General features: G+C 44.0%; 10 non-coding genes across 10 annotated transcripts; 1 reads left to right on the top strand and 9 right to left on the bottom strand.

Moving 5' to 3' along the window:
• Window positions 1-354: 354 nt before the first annotated feature.
• trnak-cuu (transfer RNA lysine (anticodon CUU)) lies at window positions 355-427 on the bottom strand. The gene has a single exon. It is a non-coding gene; the product is annotated as a tRNA-Lys (tRNA).
• A 283-nt stretch (window positions 428-710) lies between these two features.
• trnal-caa (transfer RNA leucine (anticodon CAA)) lies at window positions 711-822 on the bottom strand. Its single transcript has 2 exons — window positions 785-822; window positions 711-756 (listed from the first exon to the last, which is right to left on the bottom strand). It is a non-coding gene; the product is annotated as a tRNA-Leu (tRNA).
• A 411-nt stretch (window positions 823-1,233) lies between these two features.
• trnal-caa (transfer RNA leucine (anticodon CAA)) lies at window positions 1,234-1,345 on the bottom strand. Its single transcript has 2 exons — window positions 1,308-1,345; window positions 1,234-1,279 (listed from the first exon to the last, which is right to left on the bottom strand). It is a non-coding gene; the product is annotated as a tRNA-Leu (tRNA).
• Window positions 1,346-2,009: 664 nt separating this feature from the next.
• Window positions 2,010-2,082, bottom strand: trnak-cuu (transfer RNA lysine (anticodon CUU)). The gene has a single exon. It is a non-coding gene; the product is annotated as a tRNA-Lys (tRNA).
• Window positions 2,083-3,416: 1,334 nt separating this feature from the next.
• Window positions 3,417-3,528, bottom strand: trnal-caa (transfer RNA leucine (anticodon CAA)). The gene is made up of 2 exons: window positions 3,491-3,528; window positions 3,417-3,462 (listed from the first exon to the last, which is right to left on the bottom strand). It is a non-coding gene; the product is annotated as a tRNA-Leu (tRNA).
• Window positions 3,529-3,774: 246 nt separating this feature from the next.
• trnal-caa (transfer RNA leucine (anticodon CAA)) lies at window positions 3,775-3,886 on the bottom strand. Its single transcript has 2 exons — window positions 3,849-3,886; window positions 3,775-3,820 (listed from the first exon to the last, which is right to left on the bottom strand). It is a non-coding gene; the product is annotated as a tRNA-Leu (tRNA).
• A 321-nt stretch (window positions 3,887-4,207) lies between these two features.
• Window positions 4,208-4,319, bottom strand: trnal-caa (transfer RNA leucine (anticodon CAA)). Its single transcript has 2 exons — window positions 4,282-4,319; window positions 4,208-4,253 (listed from the first exon to the last, which is right to left on the bottom strand). It is a non-coding gene; the product is annotated as a tRNA-Leu (tRNA).
• Window positions 4,320-4,640: 321 nt separating this feature from the next.
• On the bottom strand, window positions 4,641-4,752 carry trnal-caa (transfer RNA leucine (anticodon CAA)). The gene is made up of 2 exons: window positions 4,715-4,752; window positions 4,641-4,686 (listed from the first exon to the last, which is right to left on the bottom strand). It is a non-coding gene; the product is annotated as a tRNA-Leu (tRNA).
• An 880-nt stretch (window positions 4,753-5,632) lies between these two features.
• On the bottom strand, window positions 5,633-5,744 carry trnal-caa (transfer RNA leucine (anticodon CAA)). The gene is made up of 2 exons: window positions 5,707-5,744; window positions 5,633-5,678 (listed from the first exon to the last, which is right to left on the bottom strand). It is a non-coding gene; the product is annotated as a tRNA-Leu (tRNA).
• Window positions 5,745-23,357: 17,613 nt separating this feature from the next.
• trnak-cuu (transfer RNA lysine (anticodon CUU)) lies at window positions 23,358-23,430 on the top strand. The gene has a single exon. It is a non-coding gene; the product is annotated as a tRNA-Lys (tRNA).
• The last annotated feature ends 1,214 nt before the right edge of the window (window positions 23,431-24,644 follow it).

Below are 24,644 nucleotides of genomic sequence, written 5' to 3'. Positions count from 1 at the left end.
CACAGTGGATACAAGCAGGCAGAAAACGACCCTCTCATATGACTTTAGGAATAAAAGCAGCTCATTTATCCTGAATTAGACAATCTGATAAAGACACAGCTTCACAGAGGCTCATTGATGACAAAGTAAAGAAACCAATTTCATAAGCTAAAAAGTGTGAACCTTCTTAATTCCTCTGAATAAGTTGTTTGTTCAGGGTAATTTATCTCTGTTAGACCTAATTCAAGTTGTGACTGTTCAATCGCCTTGGTACCTTACAAGTGAGTTAGTTCAGTACCACCTCAGTGTGGGTTTTCAGGGACGTGTTACAGAGGATGTACGCAGGATGTAAGCACATGTCTTACAAAACCACTGCGCCCAACGTGGGGCTCGAACCCACGACCCTGAGATTAAGAGTCTCATGCTCTACCGACTGAGCTAGCCGGGCTATAACAGAGACAAATGTGGCTACATCAAAGTGGGTGCCACAAAGTTGACAACTTCAAACTGGCTTCACTGCAAATGCTTTCACTTGTTGCTCAAAGTGACTTTAAAAGTCACACAAACAGACAGAAAATCTTACTGTTTGTAAAAAGTTATAAGCTAACGCTAGCCGAGCTGGCCAGGCTGCATCAATGGGTGTAAATCTCAAGTTTCATGTGCAGATTACTCAGTGGCATAGAGTTATTTCAGTTCCATGTACAGTTTATTTAGCACAGCTTTAAAACATGTGTCAGGAGTGGGATTTGAACCCACACCTCCATGTGGAGACCAGAAGTCCCTGAAACTCAGGAAGGAGTCAGTCCTTGAGTCTGGCGCCTTAGACCGCTCGGCCATCCTGACTACTGAGATTACAAATCTACTCCAGCCTCTATAAAACAACCCTCTCATGTAACATAGTAATACAGTGCATTCAAAGTCCATTCACATGTTCTTAATCATCTAACCAAAAGATGAGATAGAGAATTCACGGATTTACTCTACAGCCCTAGAAGTGGTGGTGAAGGTAGGACCCTAGAATCACCAACCAGCTCCCATATTATCAAAAAGCACCATTGCCCAATGAAGAGGTGCAGCTCCACCTTTGAGCTGCATGCACACTGAGACAGAAATGGATTGTAGAAGAGCAGACATGAATGGTTGAAGGTTATAGGTAAATGAATAGGACACAGCATTAGACAATCAGCTGACTTCTAGCAGAGATTTACCTTACAGGATAATGTATGCTGAGATGATAGCTGCAGGTAAAAGTCTTGTCAGGAGTGGGATTTGAACCCACGCCTCCATGCAGAGACCAGAAGTCCCTGTAACTCAGGAAGGAGTCATTCATTGAGTCTGGCGCCTTAGACCGCTCAGCCATCCTGACAAGCAAGTACTTGAGAGTACTCTGGCCGTCACATAACAACCCTCACATATAACCTAGAGTAATGAAGTCCATTCATGTGTCCTCAAACACAAACCAAAAAGAGGTTTTACAGCAGCATACTGATCGCAAAGTAAAGTAACAAATGCTACAAGCAAGAGACGGCACTTTGACTGTGATACAACGAATGCACAACAATTGTTATGTAACTTTGCATGTGGCAATATAGAGAGGCTTCTGTAAAAATCCTGCAGAAAGTGACTGACTCACATGACTCAGAGTATTCAATTCAATTCAACTGTCCTTAACCTGACAAAACACAATCTGACAAAGAAACAGCTTCACAGTGTCAAACTGATAACAAAGTGAAGCACAATGACACACTTGTTCCAACCTTTGCCCATTTAATGTGTCCTAATTCTTTTACATCTCTTTAACTTTTTAGACAACAACTTCTTCTTCTTGTAAATGTCTTGTCAGTACTTAATTTGATTGTTTAGATCAGACATAAAACATACTTACAATTTCCTATCTGTTGTACGCTCACAAAGTGTCTTTACATTCTACAGTTGAGGTATTCCTATAGTACATCATCATTGTTTCAAGTTTCCAAGAAATTCCTACTTTGGTCAACAGACTTTTTGTCTCATTTCTTGGAAAGCTGCAGCGCCCAACGTGGGGCTCGAACCCACGACCCTGAGATTAAGAGTCTCATGCTCTACCGACTGAGCTAGCCGGGCTACAAGAGACACAGATATGGCTACATCAAAGTGGGTGGCACAAAGTTGACAACTTGATAAATTGGCCTTGCTAAAATGTTTTCAATTGTTGCTTTAAGTGACTTTAAAAGTCACACAAACAGAAACAAAATCTTACTGTTTGTAAAAAGTTAGCTAAAAAGTAGCTAATGCTAGCAGAGCTAGCGAGGCTGCATCAATGGGTGTATGTCTCATCAGAGTCAAAGAAGTGTCACGTGCACATTACTCAGTGGCATACAGTTATTTCAGTTCCACGTACAGTTTATTTAGCACAGCTTTAAAACATGTGTCAGGAGTGGGATTTGAACCCGCGCCTCCATGTGGAGACCACAGAAGTCCCTGTAACTGAGGAAGGAGTCAGTCCTTGAGTCTGGCGCCTTAGACTGCTTGGCCATCCTGAGACCTATTACTTAGAATTCAGTCAGCTCTACACAAACCATCCTATTAACATAACTTAAGGCGGCTGCTCCTGCCAGCCTTGTCTTTCCACCTGAGTTTTAACTAAATAAAGGTCATAAATATACATTTGTAATGCCTTTGGTAAATGTCATTAAGATGTATTCTATACAGGAAACTGTGAAGAGGGGTCTGCTCAACAGTAAATAATAATTAATACACAAAAATTAAATATATAAACTAATCCGTGTTCACCTTGCCTGGCTGTTTGCCATATTCAGAGGTAGTTTTGGGTGTCTGTTATACAGGTTTCGGGGGTTGGGCTTATTTACATTTCAAATGGGACATTAATTAACATACAGGCGAAAAAAAACCAACGGTATAAGCAGAGAGAGAGAAATAGAGAGAGAGAGATCGCACTAGAAGAAATAACCTGATGTTAACATGATGCACGTATGGTGTACGTGAGACGTATTACTATGTTTTCTCTGAAAGCAAATTAGGCAGGGGCCTCAATAAGAAGCCTTACCAGTGACTTGATCTACCAAACAACTACCCTGGAGAAACTTCAAAGTAAAAGCAACGTGTACAAACGAGGGGAGTCTCTCCACAGCAATGCCTGATTAGAAAGAATATCAGAAGCGTTAACATACTTTCATTTTCATGAGTTTATATCAGTCGTTTCTCTTCTGTTTCATGCTCACAAAGTGCCTTTCCAGATGGTAGTAATGAAGAGGTGCAGCTCCACCTTTGAGCTGCATGAACACTGAGAGAGAAATGGATACCAGAAGAGCAGACATGAATGGTCGAAGGTTATAGGTAAATGAATAGGACACAGCAACAGACAATCAGCTGATTTCTAGCAGAGATTTACCTTACAGGATAATGTATGCTGATATGAAAGCTGCAGGTAAAAGTCTTGTCAGGAGTGGGATTTGAACCCACGCCTCCATGTGGAGACCAGAAGTCCGTGTAACTCAGGAAGGAATGAGTCCTTGAGTCTGGCGCCTTAGACCGCTCAGCCATCCTGACTAGCAGGAACTTGAGAGTACTCTGGCCTTCACATAACAACCCTCACATATAAGCTAGAGTAATGAAGTCCATTCATGTGTCCTCAAACACAAACCAAAAAGAGGCTTTACAGGAGCATACTGATCACAAAGTAGAGTAACAAATGCTACAAGCACAAGACAGCACTTTGACCCTGATACAACGAATGCACAACAATTGTTATGTAACTTTGCATGTGGCAATATAGAGAGGCTTCTGTAAAAGTCCGGTCAGGAGTGGGATTTGAACCAACGCCTCCATGTGGAGACCAGAAGTCCCTGTAACTCAGAAAGGAATGAGTCCTTGAGTCTGGCGCCTTAGACCGCTCGACCATCCTGACAACTGGGTCAGAGATTTCATGGATTTACTCTACAGCCCTAGAAGTGGTGGTGAAGGTACGACCTTTGAATCATCAACCAGCTCCCATATTATCAAAAAGCACCATTGCCCAATGTGGGGCCTGAACCCCAATGAAGAGGTGTAGCTCCACCTTTGAGCTGCATGAACACTGAGAGAGAAATGGATACCAGAAGAGCAGACATGAATGGTCGAAGGTTATAGGTAAATGAATAGGACACAGCAACAGACAATCAGCTGATTTCTAGTAGAGATTACCTTACAGGATAATGTATGCTGATATGAAAGCTGCAGGTAAAAGTCTTGTCAGGAGTGGGATTTGAACCCACGCCTCCATGTGGAGACCAGAAGTCCCTGAAACTCAGGAAGAAGTCAGTCCTTGAGTCTGGCGCCTTAGACCGCTCGGCCATCCTGACAACTGGGACAGAAATTTCATGGATTTACTCTACAGCCCTAGAAGTAGTGGTGAAGGTAGGACCTTTGAATCACCAACCAGCTCCCATATTATCAAAAAGCACCATTGCCCAATGTGGGGCCTGAACCCCAATGAAGAGGTGCAGCTCCACCTTTGAGCTGCATGAACACTGAGAGAGAAATGGATACCAGAAGAGCAGACATGACTGGTCGAAGGTTATAGGTAAATGAATAGGACACAGCAACAGACAATCAGCTGATTTCTAGTAGAGATTACCTTACAGGATAATGTATGCTGATATGAAAGCTGCAGGTAAAAGTCTTGTCAGGAGTGGGATTTGAACCCACGCCTCCATGCGGAGACCAGAAGTCCCTGTAACTCAGGAAGGAGTCAGTCCTTGAGTCTGGTGCCTTAGACCGCTCGGCCATCCTGACTAGCAGGTACTTGAGAGTACTCTGGCCTTCACATAACAACCCTCACATATAAGCTAGAGTAATGAAGTCCATTCATGTGTCCTCAAACACAAACCAATAAAGAGGCTTTACAGCAGCATACTGATCGCAAAGTAAAGCAACAAATGCTACAAGCACAAGACGGCACTTAGACCCTGATACAACGTGTGGAGACCAAAAGTCCCTGTAACTCAGGAAGTCAGTCCTTGAGTCTGGTGCTTTAGACCACTCAGCCATACTGACAGATTTAAGGGTTTTTGTCTGGTCTGCAGAAAGTGACTGACTCACATGACTCAGAGGTTTCAATTCAATTCAACTGTCCTTTACTTGACAAAACACAATCTGACAAAGAAACAGAGTGGCAAACTGATAACAACGTCCCTGTAACTCAGGAAGGAGTCAGTCCTTGAGTCTGGCGCCTTAGACCGCTCGGCCATCCTGACTACTGACAGTCAGTGGTCAGTAAGCTAATTCAACACTTTAGTTGCTTCACCTGCAGCATTTTCTCCAGATTTACACATTAATATTGCTGATAGGATGTCAGTTTGACTCTGCACCTATCATTTTCACAGTCTACAATGACACTCTGAACCTGAAACATTTGGTGATCAGTTCATATAAAGCAAGGGTCCTAATTCTTAAATAACTTTTTTTTTTTACAGAGGGGACATGAGCAGCATTCATTTTCTGTTGTTTGCTTACAAAGGTGCTTTTAAAACCACTGCGCCCAACATGGGGCTCGAACCCACGACCCTGAGATTAAGAGTCTCATCCAGTTCCATGGAACGCACCATTAGACTGGACTTCTTTTTTTACACCAATTGTACCAATCAAAGTTCATAAAACTTGCAGGTAAAATCTGTGTCAGGAGTGGGATTTGAACCCACGCCTCCATGTGGAGACCAGAAGTCCCTTTACCTCAGGAAGGAGTCAGTCCTTGAGTCTGGCGCCTTAGACCGCTCGGCCATCCTGACTACTGGAAGCCTGAGGTCACCAAATTCAGTTATCAATCCCTGTATCTATCTATCTATCTATCTATCTATCTATCAATCTATCTATCTGACAGATGAATGGATGGACTGATGGGCTGCTGAGCAGGCAGACAGGTGAAGGATGGATGGATGGATGGATGGAGGATGGAGGATGGAGGAGGGGGTTCGACGTCTTTGATCCTCCCAGCAGAAATAATCAACAAAGCCCCGGAGCAGGCCAGCGAGACCTTAATGTGTGTGCGTCTGCTCTGCGTGTGTGTGTGTGTGTGTGTGTGTGTGTGCGCGCCGTGGGGTTTTCTGGCTGCGTGCCAAGACCAGCTCCCACCAGGAGAGAGATCAAAGGCTTTCTCTCTTTTCTCCCTCCTATCTCTATCGACCTCTCTCGCTCATATTTCTCACACTCCTTCCTCCCCCCTCCCCCCTCCTTCCCTCCCTCTCTTGAAAACACTCGTTATTGCTTCTCCTGATTTCTTCGACATTCTCTCACTTTTTTTCTCTACCTGAGGGCTGAGATGAGAGCAGTTTCCTATGCAAAACAGGAAAGAGAAAGAAAAAAGGGAGATAAAAACACAAAAAAAATGTCTGGTTGCAAACACACACACGCTACTACTGACTTCTGCTTCAAAGCCCTCTTGGTTACCAGATAGTCATGGGAGCAATTGTTCAGGCAGGTGCGTGTGTGCGCGTGCATGCGCGTGTGTGTGTGTGTGTTCTTGTTTTCCTTTAAAGCGGACAAATCTCATGACAACACTTACATCTCATGAGCACACCATATTAAATTAACCCAGTAAAAAACACACTGACTGTCTGCTGTTTCAAATTAAAAGCTTCTCTGTGATTGAATGCATGTCTCTCTTCTCTTATCTCTGACCTTTCAAAATAAAGCACTATTGTAAACCCACCCATCAAATCTAAGGCATCTACTTGTTTTATTGGTGGCTCTCTGTCTGGTCGAGGCCATTATGTCCTAATGGAAATAATGTCGAGTTTTAACGTGTTTAGAGGAGACTCTTTCAAAGTAAAAGTCAAATCGTACATTAGCCATCATAGAGCTCAATATTTATCTTCCAATCTGAATGTCTGTAATAAATGTATATTCTCATAGCCTGGGCTGAGATACAGCAGAGGACACCCTCGCCCAATGGAAATCCACAGCGAACAGTGGCTTAATGTTGTAACCTTCTCCATGTTTTTCTTAACTACGTGTTAGGCAGGAAGGAACAGACGTTACCATGTGCATCTGTATGACACACAACAAAGAAGAAGGCAATGTTCTGCTGGGAAATCTTGGGTTACTTTGACACATCCATTGTTGCAGACCACCACTTCATGGAAACGGTATTCCCTAATGGCAGTGGCCTCTTTCAGCAGGATAATGCGCACTGCCACACTGCGAACATGGTTCAGGAATGGTTTGAGGAACAAGAAGTTCAAGGTGTGGACTTAGCCTCCAAATTCCCCAGAACTCAATCCAATCGAGCATCTGTGCGATGTGCTTGATGAACAAGTCCGATCCATGGAGGCCCCACCTTGCAACTTATACCCCTTTCCCACCAAAATTAGGGCATTGACGCGGGTTTTTCAGACCCGGGAAGACCCACTAATAAATGCCGATTGTCTCTTTTCCCATTGCCAGTGAAGTATACTCCTTTCGGTCTGTTTTCTGCTGTGTCACCGTCTGATGGTACAAACGCGTCGAAAACCTGTCTCCTTATTTCTTCTTCCCCTCGGATCAGAAGAAGCTCTCTCCCCTCGCTGTCTTGCCAGTGTTGCTGCATTGGGCACGAAACAAAGAACAAATTCGCCGCTGTATGTTTTTCTGTATTTACGCGACGGGTCTCGTCGGCCTCGGCGGGTCAGGCCTGTTTTGGGAGCAAAAGTGGGGCCTACACGATATTAGGCAGGTAAATATTGTTGAGTATCAAGGGAAAAAAACATAAAAGCAAATCAACCAGAGTTAAACTTTGGAGGAGGGACATGAAGTCAGGTTTTAACTAACACACTGACCCATTAAGATCAAGAGGAACACATCCTTCCTTAAAAGCATTTACCATGTGGTATTGTGTTAGCATAGGGGCCTAAAATATGTCATTAAAATGCACTTTCATACCTCACACTTACACGACAGTGTCTCCAGCAACGTGCTTGATAAACTGAGACTGCATGTTTAACAAAATAGCATCTCCTAGCTTCTCTCGACCTCGTGACGCTCATCAGAGCTCCTCAACGTTCTCCCGGAAATTGTTCGCTCTGCGTTCTCGCCGTTCTGGGAATTGCAGCTCATTTGCACTCTGTGTTCGTCTGCGTTCTGCATAACAACGTCGGCTAAATGTCTAAAAATGTAAATGTAATTGAGGAGATAATGTTACTTTCCTTTTGAGACACGCAGAACGCGGCACGCCGTGAGCCGAGCCGGTCGCTGTTTGTCATTAAACCGACTCACGGGGGCTCCGTCGCATGCGAGAACTCAACTTTCTCGCTGCTTTATCTCTTTTTTTCTCTCCATCCATCTTTTCCTGCTGCAGCCTGCAGAGTGGTCATATTCTCTCTTTCATCCTGTCATTCTTCATATGCAAATAGGCAACTTAATCCCACTCCCACAATCCCAATCAGGCCCTTCTCTGGCCCCTTTCCTTCCTTTCCTTTCCGTTCCTTCTCTCCTCTTTTGTCCCACATATCCTCCTTAACTCTGTCATTCACCTCTTTTTCCCCCTGCTTCCTCTCTCGTCTCCTCATCCTCATCGCTCCCTCTTTCTCCCCACCATCTTTCCTCTCCTCTCCATCCCTCTCTGCCGTGTTTCTCTCCCTCACACACACACACACTCCAGCGGTAGTCATTCTACTTATAGCCTCGCCATAAATCAACCTGTCATTCTCCGTCATGCTCGCTGGATCTCACTGGGGCTTGTGGCACACACGCGCGCACGCACACACACACACACGCACACGCACACACAAACAGCAAGGGATAGCGACGTGAGCCCACACATACACAGGCTCAAACACAGGCGCAGACACCGGACGCTGACAGATATAAAGACTCAAACAAATGCAAAAAACACACACACAACAAGTTTGCACCGATAAAATCACACACACACACACACACACGTACACTTTCTGGCTCTCACACACAAGCTTCAACAATCCAATGACAAGACTGATTGAGATGGAGGGTGGATGATTTAGGGAAACAGAGATGTAGGCAGGGATAACAGGAGCATGCCCACCTGTCCCTGTGACACACACATATGAACACACACGGGGACACACACAGCAGCTGAAATAATGTCCGCAGCCCTCAGGGCCCCGAGCTTCACCCAACCATCTCCTTAAACTCACCTCCTCCTCCTGCTCTGTCTATATATTACCATCTCTATTCCTCTGTCTTCAAACCCTTTAGCCTAAAGTTCATGTTCATTTGCTTTCAATGCTTTTTATTTGCTTCCCCTCGATACTCAGTTTAACTGTAACTGTAAGAAGTTTAGTGAAGTCTGAGAACTTGATTCAAGTGACAAAAAATGACTTAAAGAGCCAGATGGAACACTTCTGTTGTGCCTAACCAAATAGATCTGCAACGATTAATCGATTAATCGATTAATTGGTTAAAAGACAATTAATTGAATTAATTCATTAATTAAATATTTTGTTAACTGATTATTCATTTGGGTGATTTTTTGGGGTCTTTTATGCCTTTATTTAAAGAGAGGACAGCGGATAGAAAGGGTGTGAATCTTTCAATATCTCACGATTCGATCCAAAATTGATTCCAGATTCACAATCAATGACTTATTTGTTACAAAGCAGTGCTTATTTCAGGATTTACTCCAGTCTGCTGTGTGAGAAGAAAACTGCAGTGGCAAATTATTATATGACATTATAGGACATTAAAAATGTGCTCAACATTCAAGATGTTTAGTATTTGTTGTCAATTTTCAATGACTTTAACTGCAACTGTAACATTTCAACTTCAAGTCATACAAAATAAAAATGACTTTAATTTAAATAAAATTGGTAGGCTAAGGCTCTTCATTTATCAGAAACTGCAGCGCGACTGATTAGTCAGGACTGACGCACTCCTCGCTGGAAGTGTGTACAACAGAAGCCGAACAATGCAAGCAGTGGTTTGCTGTGCGCAAACTTGATGTTGAACATTTACTGAAGACAAAAAAAAAAATGGAAGTTTCAAATCGATTCAGAATTGTAGAAATTGTAACCCTAACCCTAACCCCTTTTGGATACGGTTGGAAACAGGGGAAAAGAGAACGGGGGATGACGCGGCAAAGGGCCGAGGGTGGGAGACGAGCCCTGGAGCCGCGCATCAAAGAATACAGCCTCCGTACATGGGCCGCTGATTCAACCACTGAGCTAAACTGACGCCCTTTTGGTGATTTTTTTTTAAAGCAAAAAACAAGTCAAACATTTCACAGTCCAGATTCAGACTTTGGTTTGGAGCATTGATGTGACAAAAGAAGCAACTTGGAGGCGTCTCTTTGGGCTCTTAAAAAAGGGATGAGCATTTTTCACAAATTTCTGTCATTAATTATTAATTAATCGGAGAAGTAATCAGTAGATTCATCCATCACCAAAACAATCTTTTGTTGCAGCCCTAGACCAAAGCTGCACTCTTTTCCTAGAGTTAACCTGTTGTTTTAGAAGCCTAAACCCAACAACGCATGGATCACAGGATTTGAACTCCTGTGTTCTTTGTGCGGCAAATCATCCACTTATACCCCTTTCCCACCGAGGGAAGACCCGCTTATAAATGTGGATTGTCTCTTCCCATTGCCAGAGGAATATCCTGCTTTCAGTCTATTTTCTGCTGCGTCACCGTCTGACGTCAGGAAACAGGGTTTCCTGCATCAAAACAAGGTTCCAATGAACATGATAAACCAGCAACTCATTCTAATTTATACAATTCCCCTAATTCAAGTTTCACACATAACATTTGGCAAAGCAAATGCATCATTAAATCATGCTTTTATTTTGTAGGAGACATGATTCTATCAGCATTTGCCTCTTTTTGCTTCATCGTGTCTGCTCTCCTTTTATCTTCTTCTCTCCTAGCACATGTTTTCTCCTCTCTAGTTTCCTTCCGTACACCTCCCCTCACACCTCCTCCTCCTCCTCCTCTCCCCGCTCTCCATGACCAATGCGAGAGCCTCATGAAGACCCTCAGGAGTCAGAGGATTTCACGGAGCTTTGTGTTTGAGTGAGTTGGAAGACAGCACATGTGGCATGCAAGGTCACGTAATCCTCTGGCCTCCAGATACTGTTATTGACACACACACACACACAGAAAAGACACACAGCACTCTGACCTGTGACCTGCACTGCCCCTCGCACACACACAGATTGAGCATCGATACACACGCAGAAAACGCACATGTCCTCATACAACCCACAATGCCCTCTGTGTTATCAGGAATGTAAACAGTGAAGCTCGCTGGTTAAAACTTAACTTGATCAATTTAATTCTTGGTCGTTTATTAAGATTGGGGCTGCTCATATTCATACAGTTAAAGCTCCTGTGAGGAGTTTTTAGCTGGTTATGAAACACTCTGAAATAATACTGATGCCTCAATATGAGCTATAAAAGCTAACAAGACCATCGGCAGGTGTCAGACGAGGCGGTTAACTAGACACTAGTCATATTCCTAGATAGCTAGTGAGCCAGCTGCCTAGCTTCACTCATAAGAAATAACTGCAGAAATATGGTAGAAGATAAGGTTGGAAATGGACTCATACCCTTTCCTATCAAAATTAGCGCATTGACACTGGTTTTTCAGACCTGGGAAGACTCACTATTAAATGCCGATTGTCCCTTTTCCCATTGCCAGTGAAGTATACTCCTTTCGGCCGCTTTTCTGCTGCCTCACCGTCTGACGTCACAAACGCACCGGAAACAGGGTTAGTAAACAATAGTACGCACAAAGAACATTACACTATATTCAGTTTGTTTATCAAACTCAGCACGGACAAATTTGGAACGATGTTCGAGCGCTGCTCGGACGGAGACGGACGGAGTTTGTAGCTGTGCGTCATAGGATCGCGCTGGAAAGGGGGCGGAGATTAGCGTGTCGACCCGGGTTTTGTGTTCCCATCAATGCCGATCAGAGCCGAGGCGAGAATTACCCGGGTCTACTGCAGAGTCATGTTCCCCGGGTCTGAATGCTGATTTTCCCATTAAGCAAAAAAGGGTGTTAGCAGGTGTTTTGACCAGTGGGAAAGCGGCTTTATATAACCTTTTTCTAGTCTTCAGACGACTCAAAGCGCTTTTACACTGCATGTAACATTCACCCTTTCATACACTGATAGCAAAGGCTGCTATGCCAAACTCCGATCAGGATCTACGCACAGTCATATACCGAAGGCTACGGGGTTCGGCGTCTTGTACGAGGACACTTGGACATTTGGACAGTTGCAGTCAAGAAGCAAAACCCCCAACCTTCCGACTGAGAGACGACCGACTCTTAGTGGACATCATAAAAGCACGTGTTTTAAAGTCACCCCCATCAAAAAATTGTACTGCTTGAGATTAGTTTGCTAAAAACTACAACACCCAGATGTCTAGGAGATTACCATGGTTACTGAAAACGATGCATTTCTGCCTTTAAGTAGGAAACATTTGACTTAAGGGCCACAGACTGAAAGAATAGAAAGTTTTTCTATCACACTGTTTGTTTTGGGCCTTTCATGGGATTTGTAGTCTTGAATAAAATGCCGCTCTCATCCTTCACATGTTTAACACTCGATATAAAAGCAAAACAGCGCACACACACACACACACACACACACACACACACAACTACACAGATACAGATTTTTCCAAGGTCGCATTTCAAGCATTCAGTCTGTTTCTTCTATAAGTCCTCCTCTCTGTCTCTGCGCTCCACTGCTCCTCCTCTGTATTCTCCTCCTCCTCCCTTTATCTCTCGCTGCTGTCTTTCTCACACACACACACACACAGTACGTCTCACACACACACACACACACACACACGCTGTCTCACACACACAGTCTCTCCAGAGATGTGTCCACTGCTCTGACCTCTCTCTCCCTCCTGGGAGTGCTGGCTGTCTGCCCGGCTCTTCCTCCCTCTGCCTCGCACTTCTCCTCCCTATCTTTTCTTCTTCTTCTTCCCTCCGTATCTCTCTCTCTCTCTCTCTATCTATCGATCTATCTGTTTTCTAATCTCCTTTGTCTCTCCCCCCCCTGCTCTTATCCTCTCCTCTGTTGCTCTTGCATCCTCTTATCTCTTCATCCCCTCTCCACTCGATTCCTCCTCGTCTTCCCTCTCCGCTCCCTCTTCTCCTTTTAACCCTTCCCTTCTTTTTCCCTTCCTTGCCTCCTTCCCTCCTTTATTATTTCTTTCGAGGCTTCGCGGGCGTTGGCACGGCTGCAGGGTTCTGCCTGGGGCTCATGCTGCCTCTCTGCGGGCATGGTGCCCACAGAGGGTGAAGCTGGAGGCGTCTGTGTGTGTGTGTGTGTGTGTGTATCAAGTGAAGGGGAGGGAGGGGTGGGGGGTAAGAAAGAGAAGAGGGAGGGAAGGGGAGATTGAAAGAAAAAAGAGAAGGGGGCTGCTGACAGACATAAAGAGAAAGAGAGAGACGCCGATAGAGGAAGAAGAACAGATTTCTGTTGAGTCACTCTTTGCTGGCTGGAGTGTGATCGAGGCTACAACAGGAGCTGTGTGTGTGCGTGTGTGTGCGTGTGTGTGTGTGTGTGTGTGTGTGTGTGTGTGTGTGTGTGTGTGTGTGTATGACTCAGCAAGAGTGTTTGTTTCTATTACAGTAAACTATGAAGCAACAGGCAGACAAAAGGATGATTGTTCTCTTACATCCCGGGTCTTGTGCATGTAACATCAATAGTTTCTATCAGTTGTGATAAGAGCTGAAATTAATGACTTACAGGCATTTTAAAGGGGGAGTGTTGTGCTAATTTCAAGCTTCATATTTTTACTCTGTGATACATGTGGAGTAGATTAGCATAATTTACAATTTAAAAAACTCCTTGTTTTTCTCACACTGGTGCTCGGTGCAGGCCCTCATACAGCCTCCGCCTGAAACGACTCAGTCTCAGCTCTGTCCCTTTAAGAAACCCCGCCCCTACAAACCGGCTTTCTTCTGATTGGCCAGCTCCCCAACGTCACAAAGTGCAGCGTGTAGAAAAAATAGTGTGAAACCTGGCGTTCACAGCTGCCTGCAGACTGAGCTGAGAGGCCTGGGGATTACTCCGACATACTTTTACCTACAGATCTGAGCCCTCTTTAATCTCAGTTTTACATTCTAATAATGTGGTTTACAGAACTTTGGTGGATTATTTCTTTGGCATTGGTGAAACTATTGTTTCCAGTAGAATGTTTTTTTGTTTTCTTAATTTTTTTGCCTTTTATGCCTTTATTGAAGAGAGAGGACAGCGAATAGTGTCAGAAACAGGGGTAGAGAGAGTGGTGGAAGTCACATGGAAATGGCAGAGGGCAGCCACAAAGAGGACTGTAGCCTCTGTATATGGGATGTGCGTTTGAGCTAAACCGGCACCTTGTTTCCCTTACAATGTTAGCATGACTAAAGCTGAATTGAAGGCTTCAGTAGATTTTGGTTCTCTCTCTTTTCAGTCGAAATTTGATATATCGTTGGAACCTGTTGAAATATTAACAGTTTGAAGTGTGATCGAATTCAAAATTAAAGCACAGCAGAAACAATTGGTCACGAACAAATTAGTAATCTGCCTTCAGAGTCCCAGAATGCTCTCAAGTTTAAAGTAGTGCGCCTTGTATTCCAACAGACGGCGACAACACGCCGCCTGCTACAAACCAATGGAGGAAACTAACGAGCCGAGCGATTAACCTGCTTCAGCGTCCTGACCGCAGTCAGAAAGCACAGGGGAGACTTACTGTTGTTCTGCTCCGGGGCTGAAGCTGTCGCTAGCTTCGGGGCTAACTCTAATACACCAGCAGCATTAGATTATGAGTTGGTCGACAGAAAAATAATCTGCAACATTTTTTTGAGGCAAAATGGCAAAAATTGAGCAAATAATGTGAATATTTTCTGTTTTCTTTAGTTCTCTTTGATATGTAACAGAATATGTTTGGATTTTTTGACATTATTCAGACATAACAGGACACTTTAACATTTCACATTGGGGTCTAAAAATGTGAAATATCTCTCATCACACAGGAGAGGTATGCATGCAGTGAGAAGAGAGAATTAATGCTAACATTCATTCATTCATTTAATAGTGCTTGCTCATTGGTGGATTCATTTGGGTCTCTAAGTTTAAACTTGGGCCAAAACAACAGACATAAGATCCAAGTTGTAATAAACTGGAATCATCAAACTTGACTTTTACCACCACGAGCAGCTGTGTGTTTTTATGTGTGTGTGACTATGCAGAAAGTGACGCCGTCAGCAGCTACACACACACTACACACACACGCACGCGCACACACACTCACAGTGACAGAGCGCACCGGCACACCTGTACCCAGCTGCACGCAGAGAGCAACTCCCTCCCCTGCTGGTCACTAATGGTGCAGCCCTGCTGGAGGGGAGGCAAATGGCCTGGACCCAACCAAGCAAGCATGATGGGAGGAGGGAGGGAGGGGGGGGGGGGGGGGGTGAGCGGTCAGAGGGAGGGAGAGAGAAAGTGAGATAAAGAAGGAGGAAAGATGGCCGTGTGCTGTGAAACGTGGTGACAGCAGAGAGGAGGTTACATGTCTTCTTTTACCTCCTCTTCTTCTTTCTGAACTTCATCTCTCCCTCACTTTTTCTCCGTCTTTCTGTCCTCTTACTCTCTCTCCTTTTACATCCCTCCATCTCCCCCTCTACCTCTCCCCATCTCCCTCCCTCTCACTGGAGTGTCCACTTTATCACCGGTGAGTATCAGTGATGTAGCGCCCTCTGTCTGTGTCACGTCTTACTGCAGCAGTTTAACTTTAACCACACAGACTATAACATGCACATCCTAAGGGTGACAGTCTACAAGGTCCTGCTGTCACTGCCATACAGTTCGTCCTTGCACCACAGCCATCGCACACGTCTCTGTACACTTATTGAACGTAATGACTACCTCACTTCTGATCTGGATTCAGGCGGCGTGCACGTTTGACAGACGATGCAGCAGCAGCAGCTGCAGACGCTGCTGTGAAATATCTGCTGCTGCTGCTGTGTTAAAATATGCAGGGAGAGATGCAGGAGATACAGACGTGTTTTTAACCCTCCGCTGTCCGCACATTAGCGTGAGTGTGAAAGCTTTCCGAGCAGCTGCCCGGGGAAGCCGGAGGATTGGAAAGCTTCAGCATCCCAAACAGATTTAGTTTCCTCACAACCGTCGCTCATTGATTCAAACACAAACAGAGACTCGGCAGCTTTGTGGAGAGGAGGCAGAGACTCGGAGCGCTGTCTGCAGCTGAGACTTCAAACCTCTGGATTATTACAGACAATATTCACTCGCTTCTCTGTAGCTCTAACATGAGAGAAGTGAGGTTAAGTCAAGCTCAATCCTGTCAACAAAACGTACGGTACTTTCCAGGAGCAATCAGTATTGGACGATTCTGCAGATACTTTTTTATTGTCTTCCAGCACCAGCCATGCTAAGCAGTGTTTGCACCTGCAGATGTTATATTCCAGCCATGCAATAAAACAACAAAGTCAAATACTTCTGATTATCTTAGCAATCAACATAGTAAAATACGGTATCCTCTTCTTTCATGATTATTTCTTTGGCCTTTTTGAAGATGGACGGGAAACGTTGGGAGAATAGAGTGGGGTTAGACATGCGCCAAAGGGCCGCTGCGTCGAGGGCATTGCCTCTGTATATGGAGCGGTTGCTACCGACTGAGCCAAACCAGCGCGTCTTCAAACACTTTTAGAAAAAAAACATGCACTTTGCGCACCAGAGTGCAAACTGACAATATGACCTGATGCTCTGTCACAAAAAAAACACCTTTCAAAGCGTTTTATTGCCTATTTTTTGTCTGAGTTTGGCTTCATTTGAGGATGTGACACTGATGAACAGAGCAGCCCTTTAACAGCAAAAGCAATGTATGTGTTTCATTATGAAAATTCAATTTCAGGGAAAACTACAGAAGCCCTGAGCGGACATTCATCCATACATTTTATTCACTCCGTTTTCCTGTGATAACGAGTTATTTCTGGTCGTTTTCTCGAGATCTCGACTTATTTATCACGTTATCGTGATAACGACGGGGCACCACCGTAACGTCAGATGATCATAACTCGTATCCCCAGAGATGCAAAAGCACTAAACGAACAAAGAAACAGGCTTAACTTAACTCATTAGTTTGGGCAATGGCAGCATGGCAAGTCCGGGTCTGTAATATCACAGAGATCAGCCTGTTGTTTTCTAGCTCCTAGAAAAGGATCCTGTTATCACGAGAAAACCAGCTTTGTTCTCTCGAGATAACGGGGAAAATAGATTAACGGAAATTAATGGAGTAAATAAAATGTATGGATGCATGTCCACTAAAGGCTTCCATAGAAAACACTAAATATCACCATAAAGATGCTTTTTTAGACTATTTGACTGTTTATAAATATTTAATTAGATTTGTAAAATGTAGATTTTTGTGTTTATTTATGTTACAGCTGAAGAGAGAGAGGAAATATGAGGAGACGAGAGTGAGGGACGACATACAGCAAAGGGCCGAGGGCAGGAGTCAAGCCTGTGGATGCTGCGTCGAGGACTGTGGCCTCTGTATATGGCCGCCTGCTCTACAGACTAAACCAGAGCCTGAAGAATGCCACTGTTAAAGCCTATTATTCCCTCTTTTTGACGGATTTTGGGAATGTTAGTGATAAAAAAAAAGAACTGCACATATTGCTTACATTTAGGGGGAAAAGTTACATCACTTTTGTCACCTTCATGCCTTTTTAGACTATTTGTCTGACTGTGAATCTAAATGTAATTTGCTTTGGTTAATGTAGTTATCTGGATTTTTAACAGCTCACAATACAAATTGAAAATCAGTCATCCAGCCAAGACTTAAAGTTAAGTAAAAAATTTCCTCCAAAATCTCTCACACTCCAGAAGAGCTAGGTTAAACAGAGATGGGATTAGAAGTAACTTATTCCTTTCCCGAATAAATGAAAGCCGATCATCTCGGCCTCATGCAGCGTTTCAGTCCACAATTTAAAGCATTAACTGCAGTCTGCGCTCTGTGTGAACGTTCAGCAGACAGTATCACACAGCTCAGCACCCTAAAACCACAACAAGCAGGACGGTTAGAGGTGAAGCTGCGACGTCTCCTCGTTATCCAGAAAGCTCGTCAAAGTGTCAGCTTCCTGTTTTAACGCAGCACAGCGACAGGCAGGATGCTGATTCATAAATCACTGCAGCCAAAACATTGGATCAATGTCGTCTTGCCTCTCAGATGTCTGACTAATGTTTTGTCGATTCATGACGCAGACGTGCACACGAGATGGGGGACGGGTCGCCGAGGGAGGATGGCGGGATGGGAGAAATTGGAAAAAGAGGAAGAAAGAAGAGATGAGAGAGAGAGAGGAGGATGGCCGACAGATAGGAGGGGAGAAGAGTGTCGAGCTCGCAATCAGAAGCAAGAGAATAGATTTAATTTGATGCTCTGTCTTCTTCTGTCCCTCCAGTGTCTGTGTGTGTGTGTGTGTGTGTGTGTGTGTGTGTGTGTGTGTCTGTTGAGAGATTGGAAACACACTGAGTAATTATCTAGCAAGAGCACCTGGGTACTGGGATTCTCATTATAGTGTAACCGCCCCTCCAACACACACAGAAGAAGAAGAAGAAGAAAGAGAGTCATGTTTTTCTATCTGAATTTCCTTATTTCAAAGGCTTTTATTTTGAAATTTCCGCGCAGCCTTGTAAATCAGAAAGGCAGCTGGACTGATCAAAAGCCACAAGGCGTAAAAGACGGAGCCACAAACATAAAGTGACATGAAAAAAAAACAAGTGTTTCAGCTGAATTTGTTCCTTTTCTGTCTCCTCTCTTCATCTGCTCTTTGATGTGTTGCAGTAGCAGGCAGTGACCAGTAGGAGGCAGCGTTTCCTCTCATCTCACCAATGTTATTACTTTCACTCTTTTTTTCTCTCTGTGACTGGACTCCTACTCTTTTACCCCTCATCCACACACACACACACAGTTCACTATCACCTGCTGTCTCCGAGCTGTGTTGCCTTTGCAATGCCCGTGCTCACCCTGCTCAAATGTGTGACTTAGCAGGTCTACAGATCTGTGTGTGTGTGTGTGTGTGTGCGTAAAAGACCACCCCGCTGATTTACACAGCCTCATTCATCGCCGTGTTTTGATTGGCCGACGGTGACCGGGTGAAATGATTTACAATCGGTCAACACAGCAAGGGGGAGCGCAGGACACACGGTCAACATCCACACTCGGCCAGGGCATCTCAGGTCATGTGACAGGAAGTAGTTAAATGTAAAATCACAACATACGATCACCTTTATGATATATGGGAGATCTGAGGATTTCCAACTGAAACATAGTAGCTGATATAAAGAGACAGGGGTCAGCTCAGACATGCTGTGGTTATAGCTATGAGCACGATCAAGCATGCAGAGTGAGCAGAGTCTCAGGGACATGGGTTCAAGCCCGACACTGGGTAAATGACTCGTCTGCTAATTAACCAGCGGCCTCTATGATAAGTTGAACGTGTGGTTGATTGACATATACAGGATTAAAATATGTCGACTCTATCAATTCAAGGTTAGGACATCTTTAGATCCTGTGGGGTCAAAGGTCAAATAGGTCACATAGCAGAAAAAAAGAGCATTAAAACACATTAGTCTTCTATATGAACTTTTGGTTCATGGTGTTAGGAAAGTAGACCCTTCCAATCCAGTCCTCATACCTTAAAGGGGGGGTGTCATGCTAATTTTTAAGCGTCATATTTCACTCTGTGATACATGTGGATTAGCTTAGCATCCTTTACAGTTTAAAAAACTCCTCATTTTTCTCACACTGGTGCTCTGTGCAGGCCCTCATACAGCCCCTGCCTGAAACGACTCAGTCAGCTCTGTCCCTTTAAGAAATCCACCCCTACAAGCCCGCTTTCTTCTGATTGGCCAGCTCTCCGAAGCCTGCTGAGGCTGCACTTTATGACGTCACTGTGTGAAACCTGGTGTTCACAGCAGCCTGCAGACTGAGTTGGATTACTCCAACGTACTTTTACCTACAGATTTGAAACTTCACCCACGTTTAGTCTGAACATTCAACATTGTAACATTATATATATATGTCTTAAATTGTGAAACAGCATAATACTCCCTCTTTAAGAGAGTTACATTTCACTCAGATACAGCCCGGCTAGCGGCACCGCACCCCCGTCCGACTGTTTCCCAGCCTCCAATCGCGTCCTCCCGATTTCAGCTTTCAAAGCCAGTCGCGTCGCGGGGATTTCAGAATTTTCATCTTTCCCAACCAATGGCGCTCAGGGGATTTCAGCTTTCTAGCTCCCGCCCCCCTCCCTGCTTTCAGCCAATCTTAGCCACGCAAGTCCAACTTTCTGCGGGGTACCGGATGCGGCGGCAAACTCAAACTCGAAGCGGAATTTCAGCTCTCAATCTCAAGGTAAATGGCATCAATACAACTATTGTCATCCATATATTATTATATTGATCGTTCGCGTGATTGTGGTTAGCGTCTTTGTGTCAAATCCAGTTGTCGGTATAAAAAAAAAAGACCGACAGTCGTCTTGGTTAACACGGTCGATGTCTTCATTCACTACAATGATTATTGTTGTCAGCGTTAGAGACGTGTAAGTTATGTTTGTATTGTATTTTGTCGTGTTACATCGTCATGCATCTTGTATCTCCGCACGTCGTTGTCGTATCATCTCGATACTAACGTTGTTGAGGCCATTTCGGCTAAGTTATTTATATATAGAATATAACATTTCCCTATTTCATGAGCTTATTGATTATTTATTAACATCTTGTGGAGGGAGGGGTCAGTTACTAAAAAAGAATGGGGAGTTTTGCTGTGTGGTAGGCTAAATAACAAATTCACAGCAACAGTGTTTTGTTTACAGTATGACCTTATAACTTATATATACTTATAATGAAACTTGAATTATTACACACAACATGACCCTTACTGACCCTTACTTTTACCTCTTGTACCCTTCGTTTATGTATTTTTGCCCTATATTCCATGCTTAATCTCTATGTTTTATTAGTAGTTGTGAATAAGTTAATTCCACATATCTATACTATATTAACATTGACTTTGTTCTGTCTTATCTTATCTTATGATGGTAGCATTATGTGTTAAGATGGTGGGATTTGATAGTGTACATTTTTTCTCCTCTTTGGCCACAGATGGCTTCAACACAACAAAAACACAGGACTATGGGTGATGATGAATGGATGTGACGCCTGCGGAGGTTTGCTGCCACAGGTGTTTGGCCGTCCGATGCAGGAAACAGGCCTGCTCCCTGCCAGAAGAAGTGGCATGACCTCTATCAGAAGGTAGAGTTGTATAAAGCAATTAGCATACAGTTATAAATGATGAAGCTAAATGTTTTTAAAAAGAGACTTGCTTATTTGTTGTCATGAAATATTACAGATTGAGGAATGCCCAATGCAGCTGAGGGGGCAGGCAACTCTGTTCAGGGGCCCACAGGCATGTGACTGTGGTTTCCATACTAAGAAGGTATTTGTAAACTAAAATCAAATTGTCATGTGCAGATTGTTGATGTTGTGTTCTTTATACTAATGTTTCTGCTTCTCTTTAGCCTCCCAAGAAAGTGTAGCCACCGAAGAAAGCGGCCACAGACCATCTACTGTCGGACCCATGCAGGGATGCCACTGGAGCAGTGGCTGGAAGACATTTAGTGGAAAAGGGCAGACATTTGTATTTTATTCTTTTTTTTGGTATTGTATTTATTCATTATTGTGTTCTTTGCACTACTGGAGTCATTTGATTAATAATTTTTGGCATAATTTTTCTTATTTATTTTGTTGTGTTCAATTAATTGTCGTTCTATAATGTTGTGTGCGTGTGTGTGGAGATGGGGTGCGTGAAAGAGAGGGTTTGGGGGGTGGGACGTCTTTGTTTTCACTGTGTTTTCTATTTATAATAAATATGTGGTTTGTTTCTACAACAATTCTTTCATTTGACTTATTTAAATCTCAGTGTAAAACCAGGAGTCAAACAAGGTTTTGCTTTTTGCCCCACCATGCAGATGATAACACAATACAGTACCATAATATTGTGACTATAAAATTACCCTTTCTTAGATGGAAAGGAGACAATAAAAGCTAATATTTTCAATTCATTAGTTCGGAATAATGTCTTATAACTTATACAGTTCTTTGAATTAATGTCAATAAAACTATAAAACTAAAAACTGAGGTGAAATGAAAATCACACTATCACTTTCCTGCACATCATGAATGCATAATAAAATACAGAATGACAAATAGTATTGATTTCACTAAATCTGAATACTAATAAGTGTTTTCTTATGTCATATAACTCATATAACTCATTTAACTTGTTTCACTTATTTAATCTAAACAATCCAAAGCACTTTGGGTGAAATTTGTGTTGATCCAGGCAGGGATTGAACCAGCGACCTTTGGATCCATAATTCCTATTTATAGAAACTACAAATATTCAAGATTTGGGTGATTTCTGGAATTATTATAAAAAATTATGAGCTGGAGGGGCTTTTCACATGCAGAAGAGCCATTAAGAGTCCTCATTTTCTCTCTTTTTTTCTCTTTTTCCTCTTTTTCTTCCTTCCCCCTTCTTCCCCTTCTTTCCTCTTTCTCCCCCCCCCCCATACAGACTATTGTTCCCCAGCTTTAACCCTTATTCTCAGATAAACTACTCTAAGTCTTGCATTAGATCGGATAGACTTGTTACAACTTATCAGCTGGTAGTTCAACGCTTTGTCCTGATGACAGAGCCTAACCAAGAGGGCTGCAACAGATGTGCCTCAGCAAAAGACTCATTGAATCTCATTGGATCAGAATTGGTGAACAAAGTGTAACAACAGTGTTCGTTGTCTGGCCTTCTGATAAGCGCATACCTCAAAGAACATGAATCCTTACCCGACGCCGCCGCAGGGCAGGGCTGCGTCGTGTTCTGGCAGCAGGAGCAGATCGCAGGCTCTCCAGTTAAGATTGTGGTTTTACCAGAAACGCCGCAGCGCGTCCCAGACGTGGCTAAAAATAAGAACTTAGTCTATTTTGGAGGGAAGCAGCTGGATGCCTGCATCTGGTTGCACAGAGCAGATGAGATGGGCAGGAAGTCAGACAGAGGATCAGACCCCAGACAATCCTATATTACAATATATCAATATTACGTGATAAGAAGGTGGCACCAAATTTGAGGCATATCTGGTAGGCAAGACTCCCCATGCTTTAGAGCCACGTCAAAAACAGAATCAACTCGCATTACAGAAGCAAAATCATAGATACACTTCAGGTGAAATCGCAGTCAATGGACAACCATTGCCCAACCTCAGTGAAGGGTCTGTGATCTTGAGCTGTGGGGTGTGAGGAAACTCAACCCAAGAAATCAGATCTTCCACCCTCTGAAGCTCTGAAACTGGATCTATTTTCTCTCCTTTAGCAGCCCGGCTAGCTCAGTCGGTAGAGCATGAGACTCTTAATCTCAGGGTCGTGGGTTTGAGCCCCACGTTGGGCGCTGGAGTTTTGTACTGTAGACTCTGTCCACTCTTCAGATCACCTTCCCTAGTGATTGATAGAGACAGACTCTGCCCTTTCACAGTCACATAAACCCTATAACATCTGTGGTTATTGTCAGGTTCTATTCTGTAAACCAGCATCAGGAACACAACCTGAGAACTTCTACACACCACTTTCCTAGGATGACCACTCTAAACCTTTAAGCTGAATAACAAACTACAGTCTTATTGATCTTTACTACCGGTGTGTGAGGGGAGTCCAACCTTCAGTCAATCAGAGTAAGTGCAGCGTGGAAACAGGATCCAGTAGTAGTGCACAGTGTCAGAGTGAAAATGCCAGTTTGAACAGGTGGGTTTTGAGTTGACTGTCTTATGTGTGGGGGGAGGGAGTTCCATAGTCTGGGTGCCGAGCAGCTGAAGGCTCGTGCACCCATAGTGCTGAGGTGTGATGTGGGGATGGTTAATAGTCCAGCAGAGGCTGAGCGGAGGGTGCGGGAGGGGCTGTAATCTTGGAGGAGGTCGCAGAGGTAAGAAGGGGCTAGATGGTGGAGAGCTTTGTATGTGAGGAGGAGGTTTTTGTATTGGATGCGGTATTGTACCGGGAGCCAGTGAAGTTGGATGAGAATAGGGGTGATGTGGTCCGATGATTTGGTGCGGGTGATGATCTGGGCGGCCGAGTTCTGAATAATTTGCAGTCTGTTGATGAGTTTGGCGGAGAGTCTGGAGAGGAGGGCATTGCAGTAGTCAAGGCGGAAAGTGACAAATGAATGAAACAGGATTTCGGTGCTGGATTGGGACAGTGATGGGCGGAGTCTGGAGAGTGTGAGAGTTTCGGAGGTAGAAGAAGGCAGTCCGGGTGATGTTTTGAATGTGAGGTGCAAATGAAAGGGTGCTGTCCAGAGTGACGCTGAGGCTCTTGACTTGGGGGGAGAAGGGTACAGGGAATCAGTCGATGATGAGGGGTGTGGCTGGGGTGTGTTGTGATTTTGTGAGGGTGGATTTGGAGCCAATGAGCAGGGCCTCGGTTTTAATGCCATTGACCTTCAAGAATTTCCTGCTCATCCAGCTCTGGATGTCTTCCAGGCAGGTGATGAGGGAGGTGGGAGGGATGGCAGTGGTGGGTTTGGAGGAGATGTAGACCTGTATGTCATCAGCGTAGCAGTAAAAATGGATCCCATGATGACGGAGGATTGTGCCCAGGGGGAGGAGGTAG

This window comes from Semicossyphus pulcher, unplaced genomic scaffold (genome assembly GCF_022749685.1).
Source record: "Semicossyphus pulcher isolate SPU_LCO1_2020_fin unplaced genomic scaffold, fSemPul1.0.p SCAF_20, whole genome shotgun sequence".
In the NCBI taxonomy this organism is placed as follows: domain Eukaryota; kingdom Metazoa; phylum Chordata; class Actinopteri; order Labriformes; family Labridae; genus Semicossyphus; species Semicossyphus pulcher.
The sequence above is the reverse complement of the archived record's forward strand: the minus strand, read 5'-3'. Positions and strand labels throughout refer to the sequence as shown.